Raw genomic sequence first — 20,039 nt, 5'->3', positions numbered from 1 at the left:
ATGAGTTTGTACTAAGCGTGTTTTCGCTAACTAGACTTTGCTCTGTTCTGAGTAATATTTTTGCTCGTAAGTTTTCAACGGTTTTATAGTATCGTCGCCCCTGTACTTGCATGGTTTATATTATCGAACTGAATGATAGTTTTTCAAAAATAAAATGTTTTTATTCTTTTTTTGAACTAAACACTTTATTACAACAATGTCCTGGACTTCTCTTATTTTACGACTTGTACTTTTACCATTTGAATTGCATGGGGTTTCTTTTTGCTTGAACTTTTATAAGTTGAATTTCTGTCATTTCTTTTATTCCAAACGTACCACCATTTTTAACTTGCACTGATCAATATTTTTAATTCAATCATTTCTTCTTTGTAGAATGGACCACCGTTTTTGTTTGTATGAATCAGTTGTAGAACTTAGATGTTAACGTCACGGAATTACACTTTGGACGGATCACCTTCTTCTATCTGGACTGACCATAAAACTTGCATCGGGAAACTCACAAAAAAAAGGACGATTACAACGATATCGACGAGAATGTATGAACCATACCATTTTTACCTCAATAAACACTATACACAGAACAATCAGAACTTATTAAACAAGATGTTTTTGAAGTTTCTCACATTAACACTTTTTGTAATACAAAATCGAATGGTTCACTTTTACCTCCTCTCTTTTAAAGCATTAAAAACTAAGGAACTAAAAGAAAATGGTGATCACAGTGCATTTTTGTACCACAGTTCGTAATAGGGAGCACAATCCATGTGAATTGTATAAAAGATAAGTAACAGTAAAAATGGATTAGTGGTGTTTTTATAGAGTTTGTAGGACCATCACAATCAAAGTTCATAATGACATAATCACTGGTCGTGCTCCGTTGAGAAAAAGATACACAAGTACATTGCGGCCAAAGTATTACAAACTGACAAACATAATAAGCCGCCTCACTATAACAGAGCATCTCAGACGGCTTTACTCCTGTTGCTTTTCCTTGCGCGGGAGGCTGTTGATGGAGCACGCAGTGACGCAGGTGGCCATGGTCGCGACACACGCAGTGGCAGAGTCTCCGAACTGATGGTCACGACGAACTCGGGCACCCTGAAGCCATGTGGTTGCACTGAGCACGGCGCTGAAGTTGAGTAGAATACTTTTGGAATTAGGGTGATTAGGAAACAACAAACTGGTGCCTAGAAGACACTATGAATAGAACTTGCTGATTTCTCGACTGAAGCTGTTTACTGCACAACTCCTATATTGACTGAGCTACCCTGAAGTTGCTGGAATAGACAAAAGTCTTGATCAGAAATCTCACCAACGTTTGACACTAGAATGAATTTATGAAAACTTACCCAGTTTGGTTAGCTGCTGACTTGAGAAGAGACATCCTTTCTGCATCGGAGAGCTGCTGTGATGTACTAAGACATTGCATTTTCTGGCCTTACAAAATTATGGACTCTTGAGATATGAACTAATATACATATTTGTCAACAAACTTATGGTCTCTCGAGATCTGAACTGATTGTGTTACAAGCACACATACCAATTCCAACAAGCTGATGCAAGTACTGTTAAAAAGATAATCAAGTTCAGTATATTAATTGGGAGAAGTTCAAAAAATAAACTTTTTAAAAAGTTTGTACTGTTTTTTCTATAACAACTATAGTCATCTTTTTGCCAGAGCATCACAAAAGACCGCGGGGAAGAACTGAAAATCACATAAAAGAGAAACTAACATTTTCATTTTTGGTGAACCCAGCAACTTTTGCCCTTGTACTTCCAAGACTACTCTTTTCGAACTTTCTAAAATTGAAAATAGATTTGTTTGTACACCAGATGCAAGTCATTTGTACACAAACAAAAACTTATTAAGCGAATTATATGTACATGGTAAAAGATAATAAAGCAAATTATAAGAACTGTAGTGGCATTTGTCCAGCACACAGAGTGTGAGGTACCAAAGAACATCAGGCATGAGGATTTTGGAAGAAATGACAGAGGTACACACATCCGTGAGACTTGGTGCATTTTTACATAGCTTTCTCTGCATAAAACAATGTTTTTCTCTCATGGACATCAACGCAAATAACTTGTGTGCTAAAAAGAACATCGCAGCGATAGTGAGTGAATTCAGAAGAGAGAAAGCTTGTTGTAGATCATACCAAAAAAGGAGCAGATGATGTGTGACAGCGACAGTGAACATGACAATTTGAACTGAACTAAATTCGTTAATTGAACTAAACTCAAAAATGAGTTTAGCAAATTAGAATTGAACTGCTGGTCTCTTTTGTGCGCACTGAAGAACTGTTGTCTGGTCTCATCGCATTTTTGGAGTTCTTTGGGATCCAATGGTTCACCCAATTAAATAGCATGCAAAAGTCTTAATCATCTATGGGTTTCATGGTTAAAATGGGTTTCAAACACCACTGCTAGACAGACAGTGCTTATTTTGCTCTCGTACGTCGACTGGACAGACAAAAACAGAACACATCACTTGTGCCAACAATCCGGAAATCCCCTGAGCACAAAACTAAAACTGAGAATTATTGAGATACCTTGGGCGAATGATGACGTCACAGAACTTGCACTTTGGATGGTTCTCCTTCTCCAATCCGCACTGACAGGTTGCAGAACATGCATCAGGAAACTCACTAAACAAGCTCACCACCTTGTGGCATTAGGAAACAAACAGTAGTAGTCTTTGAACTGAAACTAGTTTTCATATTGAATTATACTAAATCAAGAAATTGAACTGAGTGGGTGACGAGTTAGTCAATGTGAAACTGAACTGATTGTTTCACATCATCCTACAGGACCAGGGTGGCCGGCTGCCGAGGTTATTGGCTAGAGAGAAGGAAGGGGGAAGAGGAACTGATGGGAGGGGCGGGTCTGACCTGATTCCAGGGGCGCACGATGGGCCTGCTTGTAGAGGCGGGGCGGTTGATCACAGGTAATCCCGTGTAAGTTCAACTATCAGGCGTGGTGGTGGAGAGAGGCTCTTTGACGGTGACGTCCGGGAGGTGCCTCGCTTCCCGATCTTCCCCAAAAGCAAGATAGACATAGACAAATTCCTTTCACTTTGTCGCTAAAAATTGGACACAACAAAAAAAATATTTTTTTTCTCTCTCAACCTCTTGCATATATTTTTTAGCCGATGTTTTTCTGTCATTGAACTGATGTACTACGTGTAGTAATATATTTAACTGTTGTATTTTTTTGTAGTTCAGTGACATACATTGAATTACAATAAAATATATGACAATATATTTAAAATGCATGATGTGCTATTAAACTACAGATTATATTAAAAAGCACAAATGACTCCCATTCAAGTAGCCTAACAAACATCAAATTCTTGCTAAAACTTCAATTCTTGAAACAATAATTAGTGTACATTCTAACGAACAACTAACATGCACAGTAGGAATGGTGTATCTCTATTATCAGTGAATTGCCTCAACAAACACTAATTTGTTTGGAGTGGACTATATTAGCATATGCGCAAAACCGTGGTTATAGTCCTCTAGTTACAACATTTCGATAAAAAAATCGTGTGTTTTGCTACAGATTACATTACTTGAGAATTTTTTCGTCTGTTTTCAATTTTAGGTCACGAAGAACCAGTAAGTTCTACTACTGGTGTAGGCCAAGTTCAAGGACTTTGCCGGCGACAAACTATGATAGTTATCCAGCGGCACCAACAACCCGAAAATGTTTTTTTCCTGAGAACACACATCACAATTTTTGAAATACATCACTACACGCACATTTTCATTATTCAGAAGCAATCAAACATGCTAATTAGTACTCATGTACTTACTGGAACCACACATATCCTAAAATATTAATCATGTACTTACTGGTATAGATCAAAGTTTCCACTTGGGAAATCAAGTTCTCCAAAACATACTAAATTCTCATTTCTACAGTTTCCAGCTCACATGTGTAGCATCAAAGAAAGAAGTAACTTCCTGTCAACAACACTTAGTAGTATATTATTCAGCATGACAAAATTGAATGTTCAACATTAGATGGGAACTTGGAAGGGGCGAAGTGCTCTACTCGGATGGCGCCCAGTGCTCAACTTGGATAGAGGTGGCTGCCATTACGCTAGGGAGGTTCCGCACCTACCATCTCCCCTGTCTATAGATGGCGGCACTGCAGTCCAGTAGTTGTTACTCCTCGAACCAAAGGGAGGGAGAAAAGGCAGGCCTATGGCCGAGCACAACGCCTACTTGATATTCATCAGTACAACTATGACTAGACAAGAAATTATTTAATTTTAAACACTAAATGAAATCCGGATAGTCTAGTCAAAATTGCAATCTGGAGCTTTAATTTAGTTACCTCCCTTTGACAAAGAGCGAAGGATACAGAGTAGTACTGCACGTTTCTTAAACACTTTGACTAAAACCATAGCTGTTGTAGGCCTGTTGTCATCCGTGATGGTCTTGTGATTACTTAAATGGGTAGCCACGGTCCAATGTTCTAAACTATACAAAAACTCATGTTTTGATAGTTTAAATTTTGTCTAAACTTACTATTTTCCGGTCTTTGAACATACAAAACTTACAGAGATGTACTCAACCACCACCACGATGATAAGATGGACATGGACAAAAGGATTCGATGCTCATCAGTAAGTGGTAGGATAACATTCAGCAGTTAAGACAAAAGATTGAGAGTTTCAGATGATACCGAAGGATTGGCAGTTGACGAACACCTACAGCAAGTGCTCGGCGGAGTTGATGGTGAGCTGCAGCCACTGGCCAGACTAGAGGAATTGCTCGCTCTGCTGCATATTCAAGGTAAAGGTAAGAGATTAGAAAATATCAACGAATGGTTTCATGGAGACAGAGATGGTCAGCCAATCGGCCTGTACGTCAATCTCTAGGTCGTGTACCACAGGTAGTCGGACTTGTCCCACCAATGGGAATCGACTTGGACAGCGTCTAGAGCTCATTTTGAACTAAAAAGGAGATCATGGTTGCGCCCGGAAGGAAGAGAAGGGGTTTGCCCGGGGTAGGAGGCCGACAGTGGTCATGGGAAGAAGCCGGGTGTTGGGCGGCGCTTGGCAGTTCAGGGATGCCACGGTCATGTCCGACGAGGTCTCGGAGCCACTGGCGTGCGGGGGGCACGGCGACGGCGTCCAACGGCAGTGGTTGTGGCGGGGCGCTCCCCGGCGACAGGGCCATGGAGGCTCTGGGAGGTGGAGATGGCAGGGCGCACACCGGCGGCGGGGGCCGCGGCGGCTGTGGGAGGTGGTGGCGGTGGCACGCGTGCCGGCGGCATGGACCATGGCGCCTGCAGGAGGTGGTGGCGGTGGCGCGCGCGCCGGCGGTAGGGACCATGGCTCCTGTGGGATGTGGCAGCGGTGGCACGCGCGCCTGTGGTAGGGACCTTGGCGCCCATGGGAGATGGTGGTTGTGGGACGCGCGCCGGCGGCGAGGGCCGTGGCGGCTGTGGGCTGTGGGATGTGGGAGTGGGTATCGGGGGTGGGAGGTGGGGTTGACCGGGGTGGGGATTTTTTGATCGTGTAGTCGGGCCATCGGGCCCTATAAGAGGCGACTATTCTGTTACTTGTTACCAGTAACAAAATAGCCCTGTCTTATATATATATAAAAAAAATTAAAAATTCTCTTGTATAGTAGGCCTATCAATCTACATGAATTAGATGGCGTCACACTCAATGAACAATCATCGGTTTATGAAATGCCCGTTTCTCACCGCCCTGGCCCACCAAAACCCCTCCATTCCCGCGTGCGATTCCTACCCAGTGGCAGCTGCCTGCACTCATGCGGAGCTGGATCCTCTGCCGAGCGCTGCCTGCGTTCGTTAACTGACATGCAGGCCAAGTACCCAACGGGCCCACACGTCAGTGGAAGAACGATGTGGTGTCATACGTCGGAGTCAAGTGTTTCACTCGCTGCACGCCCGGCTGAATACACCTCCTTGCCGCATTCAAATGCCTCCATCAAACCCGTGTGGAAGCCGAGAAAGCCACTCCGGCCACACGTCCATTCATGACCGGGCCGGCATTAAATGCAACACCGGCCGAGCTCCTCCCATCCGCCCTCTATTTAATCTCCTATTTAAACGAGGCCAGATACTGGCCAAGAATCGCACACCTCCGCTGATCCCCTATCTCCCCCTTCACCATTTTCGCCACTCTAACATTGACTTATGAAGAGTAGCTATCCAACATCCAAGCCGGCTGGGTGGCCCGCCAGATCCGAGCTATGCAGCTCACTAATCTAACTCCCTCTCCTTGTCGGACAGAGCCAGTTGCCGCCCCAAGGCAGCGCGTGGTTCAGCAATTCGCCGCTCCAGGCTAGCTTGACGAGGAGCGGCGAGCTCCTCCACGCGCGGCACGGTGGGGAGCACGGGCGTCGTCGGTGCCGTCCACGCCGCCGCCTCGTACCGTGCCTCCCATGTTTGCAACCGCGTCTCCCGTGCGTGTGGCCGAGACTCCCGTGCCTGTGGCCGTGGCATGCAAGCAGAGACAGAAGCTAGGTGTGCAAAGAATGATGACTCAGTGGCCAACGCCTCCGTGTCCACTGCCATCATTGAGGAGAAGTACAACACGGGAGGTCGCTGCCGCTTGGGTCCCATGAAGGCCACCAACGAGGCGACGATGGCGTACACAACAGGTGTCTTGCCGGGTCCTTCTGTTCTCAGGACCTTCATCGATGTTGCATAAGCTCCATAGAAGCGGAGAAGCCCCCATTGAATCCATCTTGGGCATCAGCCAAGGATTTCACTCAGTTGAGCTATGGTGAAGCGAGCCGTCCTTTGCGCTAAAGCATATACCTCTGGGGCTCCTGGCAGTCTGGTGATCATGTTGTCGGACATGAGAAAGACAAAGGGATCCATGGGCAACCATTTAGGCTAGGTATTATACCTATGTAGCTCAGGAGTAGCACCACTTAGCTGATTTATAAATGTAATGTAATCCGTCATGTTTATATGAAAACCTAGTATTTTATATGAATTCAGTCATTGCTTATATGAAATATGGCCGTGTTTGCATGAATTTTGTCTAGTTGATTGAGTTGTTGTCAGAATGTGTGCGGCTATGATTGGATGGCATGATTTTTGGGTCACCGGTTGGTCTGTGGCCGGCTCTGGATGTGAGATGGGACAATTAAAAACCAGCTCGTGCGAGCTTGTGTCCAACACGCGCGCTGGAGGAGGAGCACCCGAGCTCTACCTCGTTCATCGGTGGCAAAGGCACGGGTGGACAAAAGGGTCGCCAATATTTTGGCTACCCCGGGCAAGATCCAAACAGCCCCTTCCAGCCCCACCACTCCGAGCACATTCAAATCCTTCGTTCTCCGTGAATTTTTGCCATGTGTTGTTTTCAGGGATATTTTCCTGTGTGAAAACAAATTTAAATATGAAGGAATAATCGATGTCCACGGTCTTCTGCCGGGACACGGTTCGATGCCCTCATAGTAGTAGTGTAGAGTAGTAGGAGTAGTACAATGGTAGGAGTAGTGCTACAACATTTCCTTCGAGTCCGTGCTACAACAAGCTACCCTAGGCTATGTTACTACTTCCTCCTTTCCAGTTTATGGCTCAATTTCAAAATATTTCCAACCAAGGAAGACGATGAGCAGTGGAATAAATTTTGTAGTTTGCACAAGTACTTAATTAGTATGCTCATTTTTCTCAAAAAGTTATGTTTACCGATGCATTAATCATAACATATGCATGCATGACCACTAAATTTCCATGAACTTCCAAATGCATTAGTGAGTTTTCTCTCGATACTACTTGCATCGGGTGATTTAGTGCACCTCGAAATCCAAACATGTGATTGTATGTAGTAGAACTGAGACTTCTAATACGGAAAAACATTTTTTTAGATGAGCCCTAAAAACCGAAAAAGAAGGGAGTAGTAAGTAATACTACCTCCATAGTAGGTACGTACCCCATAAAATCAGATTTTCCTAAAACTAAATCGCTCAACCTTATTTGCTTGTTTCCCTTCCTGCCTCGTTGTTCTTCCCCATGCACGGGAAAAGAACGAGGTCATGTGAATAGCAATTGATTACTCGTGTTTATGGCTGCATGTGTCTTGGCCAATGCATGCACTTCTTGCTTGGTGCTCGTTGGGCAATCCGAGGAGACAAAAGGAGGTCACCACTATAGCGTGCCGGACTAACCGTGTGAGGGTACCTCTATTGTGATTTATCGTTCCACATCGTATTTTGTGCCAATTTTGACCATATATTTAACTAACAAGATGTTAATGCATGTCATAAAAAAATATATCATTGAAAACTATATGTTCAAATATGAATGCAACGATATGATTTACATTGACATGCACTAACATTTTGTAAATTAATCATTGGTCAAACTTTAGCACAAATGACAAATGGGGCCAATAAACCAGTAGTCAACATCATGCGCGCTAGTAGTCATAGTGATCTGAAAGGGCCCACTTGAAAAAACAAACAAAGAAAAAAAATTATCCAATACACATTCAAGCATTTAATCACATCTTTCTCACACTCTATCGTATGTCGAACAGACTATGCCAAATTCCCCTACCTACCAAACGGGAAAAGAGTCGCCCTCGCCTTTTCAGTCTGGGTTTGTATCGATGGATCGCACGAAGCAGCAAAAACCAAGTCGTGTCTTGTACTCCTCCATCGTACTAAGAGTGGAGATGCTCACTTTCATGAATGTTGTACTTCCTCTCACCGACATGTAGGACATATAGCAACCGGGTCGACGTGTCATGCACCAAACAAAAGTGCAGGACAGTAGAGGGGAGGCACCCAGTCGTAGAGCCCCAATAGTAGTAATGAGTAATGAGACTTGAAATCACAAAGCCGCACCTTTCCCACATACGGGCGAAGCAACCATTATTTCACACTTCGCTGAATCCGCTTATCCATCATCTCCTTCATGAAAACCATGTATTACTTATGCCATTGTTTTGCCTCAAGAGGGGCGCGCATCGCATTAGTACATCATGACACGTGGGATAGTATGACAAGCCATGCTCCCCCGCCGACCGCTCGGTAAAATCAGCTCATTTTTACTAATCTGGATACTATCTTTTTCGATCAATATAGTCGGGACTTACCAGGGAACAAAACCAAGTGGTAGGCTGCTCCTGTCGCATTGGCATAGCAACTCAGCCGGGTTAGACCACACACGAAATGGCGACACACTTATAGGACCCCTTTGGGCGACATGTGGGTCATCCACCATCTTGTTGCACGTGTGATGCACAATATTATAGTTCAAAGCAGCGGTTGGACTTGGAGGCACCCCAGTCCTAGCGCCAAAGTAGTAGTAAATGAGCGATGAGGGGTCAAATCACAAAGCCCCACCTTCCCGCATTTGCTGGACGGAAGAAGCAATCATCATTTCACTATAGGGTGCAAGATCATATAAAGAAAAAAGAAAATCAATGATGCATGCGGAAGCAACCTAGGGTGCCCTAGGGTAGGAGCCTCCACTACAAATCCGCTTCTCCCTCGTCCCTTGTAGAAAACTGATGATGCATGAGGCGGGAAGGGTTTCTAGGAGTACTATGTATTGCGCGGCCTGTGCCATAGTAAACGGGAGAGGGATTGAGTTCAAGTCGACACCTTAATATGGGTGGGCCATTTGGTTTTACGGGACGAGGCAGAATTTTGGGTTTGGGGAGCAGTGGAGATATATGTTCATAGAATTGTGACCGTAGATTCGACCGAAAGGCACTGACGCATGGGCCCCGCATTTTGATATCCCCGCGGCCGCGTGAAATTTGCTACTCAAAATAATGCATAAAATTTCCTCCAAAAACATCTATATCTAATGGGAAGTGAATGCATGCTTAAAATGAAAATAAATAAAAAGGTAACAAAAAGAGAGAAAACAAATTGAAATTAAAAGAATGACATTTCTAATAAAAATGTGAATGTGAACTAGTACTACATATGTGTGCACGTGACCAACACATATATTCTCAATGCAAGATTTAATGCAAAACAAAACTTATGACTTTATGAGTAACATGCACAAATTCATTATGTGGTGCTTGCATGCATAGAGTACAAAAACAATGTGAATTATGACATGCATGCATGACGTGTTCATGTGCCATAGTTGCATGTCTTAGAAAAAAGCTAGTGGGTTGTACTAGCTATTTAGGAATAGAAGATGTATATATGGAAGTTGTAGGGAAAGAGATGACATGCATCTCAATTCTGATGAGTAGGGATAGGAAAAAAGATGTCATTTTGTTCACATCTTAGGAACTTTTCTATTGATCTAGAGATGACATTTATCTCTATTCTATGAGTAGGGACTGTAAAAAGATATGCCATTTTGTTCACATCATAGGAACTTTTCTATTGAATCTAGGTCTGTGAAATTGTGGGAGTATAGGAATCCATTCATATGAACCAAGTGACTCTAATGCTATAAAACTCATATCATGTTTACTTTCCTTTGACATATGGATTATAGGAATCTATTCCTATGAACCAATTGGCTCTAAAGGAAAAATTCCTATAAAAACCACATCATATTGAGTTCCTATGATATTCCTCCACACCAAAGGATGGTTGAAATTGCTACAGGTGATACGACGGTCTTTATTTGTATACTGCTCCCCCGTCTCTCTTGGTACCACACGATGAAGAATGAAATGATATATACGGGGTATTCAATATGTGCATTTTGTTCTACGAAAACTCGGTAAAAGTTTGCAAGGTTCGAATTTTCAATAAAGCTATATGCACTACAATTTGGAATGGAGGGAGGAGCATAGGTAGTTGCTAACACTCACGTGGAAGATTTGTTTGTGGGAGTAGTGGTTGTTCTGTCAAATGCAATGGCAAAACTGACACTGTCGCATATCAATCTGGAGGTTCTTTCGGCGTTCATCAGGAAATGGCTTGTGGCGAACGTTTGTCAGATATGATTTACGGACACATGCATTGCATTGATACGTGCCCCCTCTCTCTCACACACACACGTACCCTCATGAGTCACGACTCTCCCGAGTCCTCTCGAACCCACCGTCTATCTATAGGATGACGTCACACACATATGTGCTCTTCACACCCTACCCTCAGAACTTCTAAAAAGTAAAAAATGTTGCACACCTTTTTTAACTCACATGTCACACACTTATACTGCTACTCTTGTGGCGAGCGTTCTTTGGGCATAGTATATTGTACTCTCACTAAGAGAAGTGGTGCAAGCACGCACTAGTTCTCTCACACCCACGCGTGGGTACATGTAGAAGCGCATTTTTGGAAGCTAGGGGCGCATTTTCTTACAAAGAGGCATCCCAATTGTCATTTTGACTCATCTAGTTTTCAACTTCCTGGAGGGTCGGGCACAACACTTGAATGATACAGTACATAGTGTATCCTGGACGCGGTGATTTGATAGTGCAATCTCGAAGTGGTGGCACATTATTATCAAGTTTTATTTTCACTTGAACTTCACATGAAAATAGTGGTTCGCGTGTATTCAATTTTTTAACGATTGCTACAACAAAGTCAACGATTGCTACAACAAAGTCACTCCACTATATATATAAGCAGGAGCCTCGGTGCTTGATTTACTAGGGTTCCTCTATTTCACTCTCCCATGCTCTCCAGATCTAAACAAGACATAGGTGGCCACACTCTCTATTCACCGCTGGTCACAGATCCGGTCAGACCACCTCGGCCAGGGCAGGGGTGCAGGTGCATCGTTCAGGCAGTCGTCGGCGGCGACGGATGAGACCAATAGCTGCCCGCGTGACCCGATCAGCGGCCGTGTCATTCTCTCCGAGACAGCGCCGGCTTGGGAGGGCCTCAGACCCCTTCTTCCTCCCTACGATATTGTGCCTAAGATATGGCCTCCTGACGCTGTCTTGGCCACACCCCGACGACCCTCAGGTATATCTTCCTTCGAAACCAACCTTGCTCTACTACCCAACTCCCCACATGGTTGCATGTGGATCTCTTTCTACTTCTGTCGGCTATTCCAAAGCCACCTAGTTTTTACTATTATTAGAGGTAAAGCTAGTTCACACAGTCAAATCTGAGACTTGGCTCAATCAAGGAAGAAAGTGGGAAAGTTGTAGCATGAATCTAGGGCTTGGTTATAAGAGGAAACATGGGAATGTAGTAGATACTCGCTACCCAACTGGTCTCTTGGTTGATAAGGGGAAGAAAGCAGGGTGGATTGCGACGGGTGGGGGGAGTGGACCTGTCTCTTGGTCGAAAAAGGAAAGAAAGTGAGGGGTGTTGGTGGGACAACGCAAATGAGAACGAGCAAGTCTAGATTTCATGTGGTCACATACGAAAATGTCACCGAGGAGATAAAAAACGGGACAAATGCAGACATGCTACCTGAAGCTACTTCTTGAGCTTGCGTTGATTTTTCCCTTGAAGAGGAAAGGGTGATGTAGCAAAGTAGAGATAAGTATTTCCCTCAATTAGTAGGAGGCACAAGCAAGTCCCCAATATATGCACTGACACAAACTAATAAACACTTGCACTCAAAGTGAAAAAGGGGTTGTCAATCCCTTCACAGTCACTTGCAAGAGTGAGATCTAATGGAGATAGATATAAAATATAAGTAAAATGGCAAAATAAAGCAAATATAAATAAATTGCAGCAAGGTATTTTTGGGTTTTTTTGTTTTATAGATATGAAAATATATGGCGGAAAATAGACCCAAGAGGCATAGGTTTCACTAGAGGTTTCTCTCTTGAAGAAACCATACGGTGGGTAAACAAATTACTGTTGAGCAATTGATAGAAAAGCACAAAGTTATAACAATATCTAATGCAATGATCATGAATATAGGCATCACGTCCGTGACAAGTAGACCGACTCCTGTCTGCATCTACTACTATTACTCCACATATCGACCACTATCCAACATGCATCTAGAGTATTAAGTTCATAAGAATGGAGTAACGCCTTAAGCAAGATGACATGATGTAGAGGGATAGATCCAATCAATATGGTAAAAGCCCCATCTTTTTATCCTTAATGATAACAATACAACACGTGCCTCGCTACCCCTACTGTCACTGGGTGAGGGCACCGCAAGACTGAAGCCATCAAAAAGCAACTCTCCCATTTCAAGGAAAACCAATCTAGTAGGCCAAACAAAATCAGTTGATCGGAGAGAAATACAAAGCTATCTTAATCATGCATAATAGATTCGGAAAAGACTCCAATAATATTCATAGATAATCTGATCATAAACCCACAATTCATCAGATCTCAACAAACGCACCACAAAAGAATATTACATCAAATATATCTCAAGAACATCGAGGAGAACATTGTATTGAAGATCAAAGAGAGAGAAGAATCAAACTAGCTACTAGCTATGGACCCTTAGCTTCGTGGTATATTACTCACGCATCATCGGAAGGGCAGCAAGGTTGGTGCAGAGGCCCTCCGTGATAGAATCCCCCTCCGACGGGATGCTGGAAAAGGCCCCAAGATGGGATATCACGAGAACGGAAGCTTGCGGCGGCGGAAAAGTATTTTTGGTTTGCCCTCTGACATAGGGGAATATTTGGGAATTTATAGTGCTGGAGTTAGGGTAAGAAGGTCTGCGAGGGGCCGACAAGCCTAGGTGGAGTATCCCCCTGGAGCATGCCCCTAGGGCTTGGGGCCTCTTCCCGAAGGTTCCTAGGTGTCTTGTTGTCCAAGAAAAATCGTCAAAAGGTGTCGTTCCAAACTCCATTTTGTATTGATTCTCTGTACAGGATAAAAAAAGGAAAAAAACAGCAACTAGCACTGAGCACTTGGTTAATAGGTTGGTCCCCAAAATAATGTAAAATAGCATACTGATGCATATAAAACATCCAAAACAGATAATATAATAGCATGGAACAATAAAAACTAGAGATACATTGGACATGTATAAAGCATCCCAAAGCTTAATTCATGCTCATCGTCAAGTAGGTAAAGGATAAAAATAGAGTTTTTGATGTGGAATGCTACCTAACATATTTATCAATGTAATTTTCCTTATTGTGGTATAATGTCGCTTGAACTACGTCGGTATTTCCCCAAAGAGGAAGGGATGATGCAACACAACTACGGTAGGTATTTCCCTCAGTGATGAGACCAAGGTTATCGAACCAGTAGGAGAACCACGCAACACTATGTAAATGGTACCTGCACACAAAGAACAAATACTTGCAACACGACACGTAAGAGGGGTTGTCAATCCCTCCTGGGTAAAAGAATGATAAATTTGTAGTAGATTGGATAAATAGATCTCGCGGAAACGCAAAATAAAATAAATAACAAAAAAGTTGAAGCAAGGTATTTTTGGGTTTTTGGAATAATAAATCTGAAAATAAAAGTGGTAAATAATAGATCGGAAGGCAAATATGAAAAAGAATAGACCCCGGGGCAGTAGATTTAACCAGTGGCTTTTCTCGAGAAAAATAGCATACGGCGGGTAAACAAATTACGGTTGGGCAATTGATAGAACTTCAAATAATTATGATAACATCCAGGCAATGATCATTATATAGGCATCATGTCCAAGATTATTAGACCGACGCCTGCATGCATCTACTACTATTACTCCACGCATCGACTACTATCTAGCATGCATATAGTGTATTAAGTTCATGGAGAAACTGACTCCTGCCTACATCTACTACGAGGACATGATGTAGACAAGATCTATTCATGTCGGAATAGACCCCATCTTGTTATCCTTAATGGCAACAATCAATACATGTCTTGTTGTCCCTTCTGTCACTGGGAAAGAACACCGCACGACCGAACCCATCACAAAGCACCTCTTCCCATGGCAAGAAAAAGTGAGCTAGTTGGCATAACTAAACCAAATATTTAAAGAAGAAATACGAGGCTATAAGTAATCATGCATATAAGAGATCAAGAAAGTGCTAGTTATCGACTAGAGGGGGGTGAATAGGCGATTTTTATCAAATTCTTCAAAACGTGGAAGTTTCGAAGACAAACAATAGAAATGACCTAATTGATATGCAGCGGAAGATAAACTACAACAAGCAAGCCATGGTCAAGTATGCAATAGTGTTAACGTACGAAGACTAATAGCAGCTAGGTAGTAGGATCAGGATGGAAGATAGTATGAAGCCAATCAACAATAGCAGTCAAGCAATGAAGTCAATCAGATAAGACAGATAAGCAATGACTTCACGAAGACAAACTCAAAGTAAAGGAGGGAAGAGATAGAACCAGTCACTTGTTGAAGACACAGGATTTGTTGGACCAGTTCCAGTTGCTGTGACAACTGTACGTCTGGTTAGGGAGGCTGAGATTCAACTCAGAAGACCGTGTCTTCACCTTATCCCCCTTGAGCTAAGGACACACAGTCCTCGCCCAATCACTCTGGTAAGTCTTCAAGGTAGACTTCTGAACCTTCACAGACTTTGTTCACCCGGCAATCCACAATGACTCTTGGATGCTCAGAACGCGACGCCTAACCGGCTGGAGGATACACAGTCCTCAAGTGTAATAAGTCTTCAGGTCACACAGACAGAAAGACTTCAGTGATGCCTAACACTCTTTGGCTCTGGGTGTTTGGGCTTTGTCCTCGCAAGGATTTCTCTCTCAAAGGCTTCGAGGTGGGTTGCTCTCAAAACGACAAAAGCCATAAACTAACTCTGAGCAGCCACCAATTTATGGTGTAGGGGGTGGGCTATTTATAGCCACGAGGCAACCCGACCTGATATGTCCGAAATGACCCTGGGTCACTAAGGAACTGACACGTGTTCCAACAGTCAGATTTCAAACACACACGGCAACTTTACTTGGTCTACAAGCAAAGCTGACTCATCCAGCTCTGGATAAGATTTGCTCTCATTGTCTTCGCTCGAAGACATAGGATTTGGGTTGAGCATCACTTCAGTCACTCTGACTTAGTTCACTTGGACCCCACTTAACAGTACGGTGGTTCCTATGACTCAACAAAGAAGAAAAGGAAACAACGAAACGACTCAGTCTTCGCGCTCCATAGTCTTCACTCAATGTCTTCTCATGTCATAGACTTCAGTATGAATATCTTCACACACCACCATTGTCTTCAATGTCTTCATACATTTTTAGGGGTCATCTCCGGTAGGTAAAGCGAATCAATGAGGGACACTACCTGCGTTATCCTGCAATTCTCACAAACGCATTAGTCCCTCAACCAACTTTGTTGTCAATACTCCAAAACCAACTAGGGGTGGCACTAGATGCACTTACAATCTCCCCCTTTTTGGTGATTGATGACAAACTGGTTGAAGTTTTCAACGGGAAAGAATTATGTGAAATTGTAAAGGATAGCGTATTGTCTTCATAAGTGGCAAGGGCTCCCCCTGAAGATGTGCATATAAATAATTTGCTTTTGGAATGCAAATGCACATGGCAGGTTATACTTGTGGAGATCCTCTTCAACTTATGAAGATAATTCACCATGCATGAAATGATATAGCTAAGAGAATGACATGCATAATGAAAAATGGACGTCTGCAGAATGATCTAAGTGCGGAAGTTATCATCGCATGTGGAAACGCAAATAAGTAGCAGACGACCATCAAGTTTAAGTGTTACAACTCAAAGAACGAAGTGTATCAAAAGCAAGAGTTGTAAGCACTAGGCAAAAATATAAAGCAACCGCCCTTATGAACCCGCTTGAAGACTATCAACTCATATGCTTCTCCCCCTTTTGTCAGCAATGACCAAAAAGGTTTGAAGACATAGAGCATCTACTCATCCTCATGAGGAGTAGTTGAAGCAGCAGGGTTGTCGTTGTCGTTTGGCGGTGCAGACGAACTTGGTGCAGTGTCGATGCGTGTAGAAGTAGGGGGCGGTGAAGTAGCATCGTCTTCATCATCGATGACATTGGCATTGACAGTTGCCGCGGAGGAAGAACAATCAGAGTCTTCAAGAGATGGAGTTCTTCGTAGGACAGCATTCCGTGGAGGAGTGGAGTCAAACTTGAATCTTTCAGTGAAGCCATCGTCTTGAAGATCAGCTTCAGCACTGAGCAGGGTCAAACTCTTCCATGATCGCCGACAAGTTTCGTGAGTGACAAATGCATTCTTGGTGGCAAGGTTTCGAATGCGATTTACATCCACCAAGAGGCTTTGCATCTGACGCTTGAGCCAAAAATGATGCTTATCTTGCTTCTGATGCAGGGCCACAAGAAGTTCTCGGTCATTTAGGACCCGAGAGCGCTTTTGAGGCCTTTGAGCAATTGTGCTTGCAGTAGCTTCAGTAGATTCACGATGAGGTAGATGAATGCTTCCAGCCATCGGATAGACACGCGTGACGGCTTGGACTCCTTCCATAGGCTGAGTGAAGCTTTGATGTTTAGCATTCTGAATACAAAGAGGCTTCTTGGCAGGTTCAGGGTGTATGGCTTCAACTGACATATCAACCTCTGGTAGGAAGATCACATGATTGCGAGCAGATGGTTGATAGTTGACAACAGAGTGTTGCTTGATGAGGCGCATGACCCATGGAGCATAGAATTTCAGTCCGAAGAGATCAGATCCACATGCAGCCAGTTGCCTGATGAAGAAATCTTGCACATTGAAGCTGATGCCATTGAGGATGTAAAAGACCAATGTCTTCATGGCTCCTTCGAGTTTTGCAGCTGATGAATGTCCTTTGATAGGCCATAGAGTCCGCCTGATGATGTGATATATGGTGCGCGGCAGATACTCAAGGTCATCAACAAAGAACTCCTTTGGATATTCAGCATCACGTGGCAAAGGCTTCATCATGCTCAACATCTGGCTCATATTGGGTTCAGGCTTATGGAAGATGCTCTCCAATGCATTCCGGTGGTTTTGACAACCAGGTTCATAGAGCTCTCCGGGAGTGGATAGGTCTGTAAGCTCAATGATGTCAAGAGCTTTGGCTTCATGATGAACATTTCCTGTCATCCACTCGAGAACCCATGTCTTCGTATCTCTGTTATAACCGCGAATGTGGAATGTAGCATAGAATTGAAGCAATAGCTCTTCATTCCAATGTTCTTTGTCTGTCACAAAACTGAGCAGACCAGCATCACGAAAGCAGTCAAGTGCTTCTTCTAAGCAGGGCAGCCCAGCAATGGCTTCAGTGTCGAGGTGCATATGAGGGAAAATGCGCCCTTGATCATACATAACACAGGAGTAATAGCTTCACTGCTGATGACTCCAGAATCGATCTGATGATATTCTTGGCTTCGTGTAGGGGTTCTTTGAGCTGTCAAAGAATGTGTTGTGGCTTTTGAAGCCATTTGCATTGAAGGACCCGACAGATGTGGCAGTACCTGGAAACCTTGGCAGTCTTGGCTTTGGCTTCTGGACCTGAGGCCTATGCTCAATGTGATAGTCAAATTGAGGACCAGAGACAGTAGGCGGAGGGACCAGAACGGGCCATCTTACGGTGATTAGCTCGCCATGGTTGTATGCTTGCTCAATTGTATAGGGCCTTGGTGATGGAACAGGAGCAGTGGCAGCAACAGTGGCTTCGGGCTGCACATCAGAAGCTTCAGGAGCATTTTCAGCATTGGCTTCTGGTGTGGGGCTTGGTACAGGCTCCACATTTGCTTCAGCCATGACTATGTCATCGGCTTCATTGGTGTTGGTGGTGGCAGCCTCAAGTTTTTTCAACCTCCACTTGCTGAGCTGGAGGGTCAGGCACAGACACGTTCACATCGTGAACAACTTCTTCAGGAATTGGGGGAGTAGGGACACGTTCTTCTTGACGTTCGTCATCGGCTGATGCAGCCGGATTGTCTTCAGCAGCTGGTGCTTGTGACGCCCGGATAATTAAGCTACAATAATTCCCTGCTAATGATGCCACGTCATCATGACTACAGTTGTTAAACCCGCGTTGGTTCGAAACCGGTTCGAATTCAAATTTGAAATAAAGTCAAATTCAAAAGTTTTCAAATGCCAAAAATAAAATGTGCAAGATATGGTAAATAATTCATAAGTATTATTGGTGGTGAAACCAAACTTTTATAAAAGTTTTAAACGCATTAAAATGTTTATAACCGTGGAAATATTAATTAATAAGATGCTTTTTATAATTTCTAAAATATCAAATTAATTTAATAGAGTACTAAACTATGTGGCAAAGGTATAAATAGTGATACTATTTTTGAAACTAGTTTTGTATTTTAGTTAGAATAAAAATCACGGAGATTAAATAAAACAGAAAAGTTGTAATAGGAAAAAGAAAACGAAACAGGATAGAAATAAAACAAAGCCCCCTTCCCTTGGGCCACCTAGCCCATCTACCTAGCGGGCCTGCACAGCCCAGCCCAGCTCGCCCTCATCTCCCTTCTCTGTTCACACAAGGGGATTGTGACAATAATCCACCGGCGCCATGGCCACCGATGGCGCCGTGGCAGCCATCCCGCGCCTCCCCGTCGTTTCCCCCGGTGGATAAGGGCATCCCCAAACCCTAACCCTGACGGGTCCCTCCTCATTCTCCCCTCCGCCTAGCCCCTCGTCCAGATCCCCTTCCCCTTCCTCTCCCAACGCATCATCGCCGCCACCGCTCGCCATTGACGCGACCACCGCGTCCTTCGCGCGACATCACCGTGCCCGTCCGCCTCGCCGCGGACCGCCTCGTCCACTGGTGCAACCCGTTGGAGACGGGAGCACTGCAGCGCCGGAACGCCGTCGTCGTCCTCCTCGGACCACCGCGGCTCCGCCACCCTGATCCGTCCTCTGCGCTCCTAAGCTGTCGACGGCCTCCGTGTGCCTCCGTGGTGAGGCCCTTGTTCGATTCCCCTTTGATTCTCCCTCAGTTTAGGCCGTAGTCCTCACTGCTAGACGTCGTGCCCGCACTCGCTAGGCGTTCCTGCTCACTACGCGCCGCCCGCGCCTCACGGGCCTCTCTGATGCATCCCCCACGCCACGGATAGCGCCCTGGCCGCCCCGCGCCGGCCATGACCTGGCTGCGGCCTACCTCGTCATGCCGTCCGTGCCCAGCTCCTCTCTTGGCCGCGTAACCGCCTCGCTCGGCCACGACCGGCTGCGCCCAACCGCGCCCCCGTGCGTGCTTGCCCGCGTGTGGCTG

At 44.3% G+C, this 20,039-nt stretch overlaps 1 long non-coding RNA gene across 4 annotated transcripts; it reads right to left on the bottom strand.

Annotated features, from left to right (window-relative positions):
* Window positions 1–785: 785 nt before the first annotated feature.
* On the bottom strand, window positions 786–5,509 carry LOC119295948. 4 transcript variants are annotated; one of them, XR_005144536.1, is made up of 6 exons: window positions 4,901–5,509; window positions 4,696–4,792; window positions 2,892–3,034; window positions 2,553–2,614; window positions 1,350–1,565; window positions 786–1,277 (listed from the first exon to the last, which is right to left on the bottom strand). It is a non-coding gene; the product is annotated as an uncharacterized LOC119295948 (long non-coding RNA). The 4 variants fall into 4 exon arrangements; XR_005144538.1 differs by having other exon boundaries at window positions 2,892–4,792; window positions 4,880–5,509; XR_005144535.1 differs by having other exon boundaries at window positions 2,892–4,792.
* Between the last annotated feature and the right edge of the window lie 14,530 nt (window positions 5,510–20,039).

Source organism: Triticum dicoccoides, chromosome 4B (genome assembly GCF_002162155.2).
Source record: "Triticum dicoccoides isolate Atlit2015 ecotype Zavitan chromosome 4B, WEW_v2.0, whole genome shotgun sequence".
Taxonomy (NCBI): domain Eukaryota; kingdom Viridiplantae; phylum Streptophyta; class Magnoliopsida; order Poales; family Poaceae; genus Triticum; species Triticum dicoccoides.
Note: the sequence above shows the minus strand (reverse complement) of the source record. Positions and strands in the feature narration are given on the sequence as shown.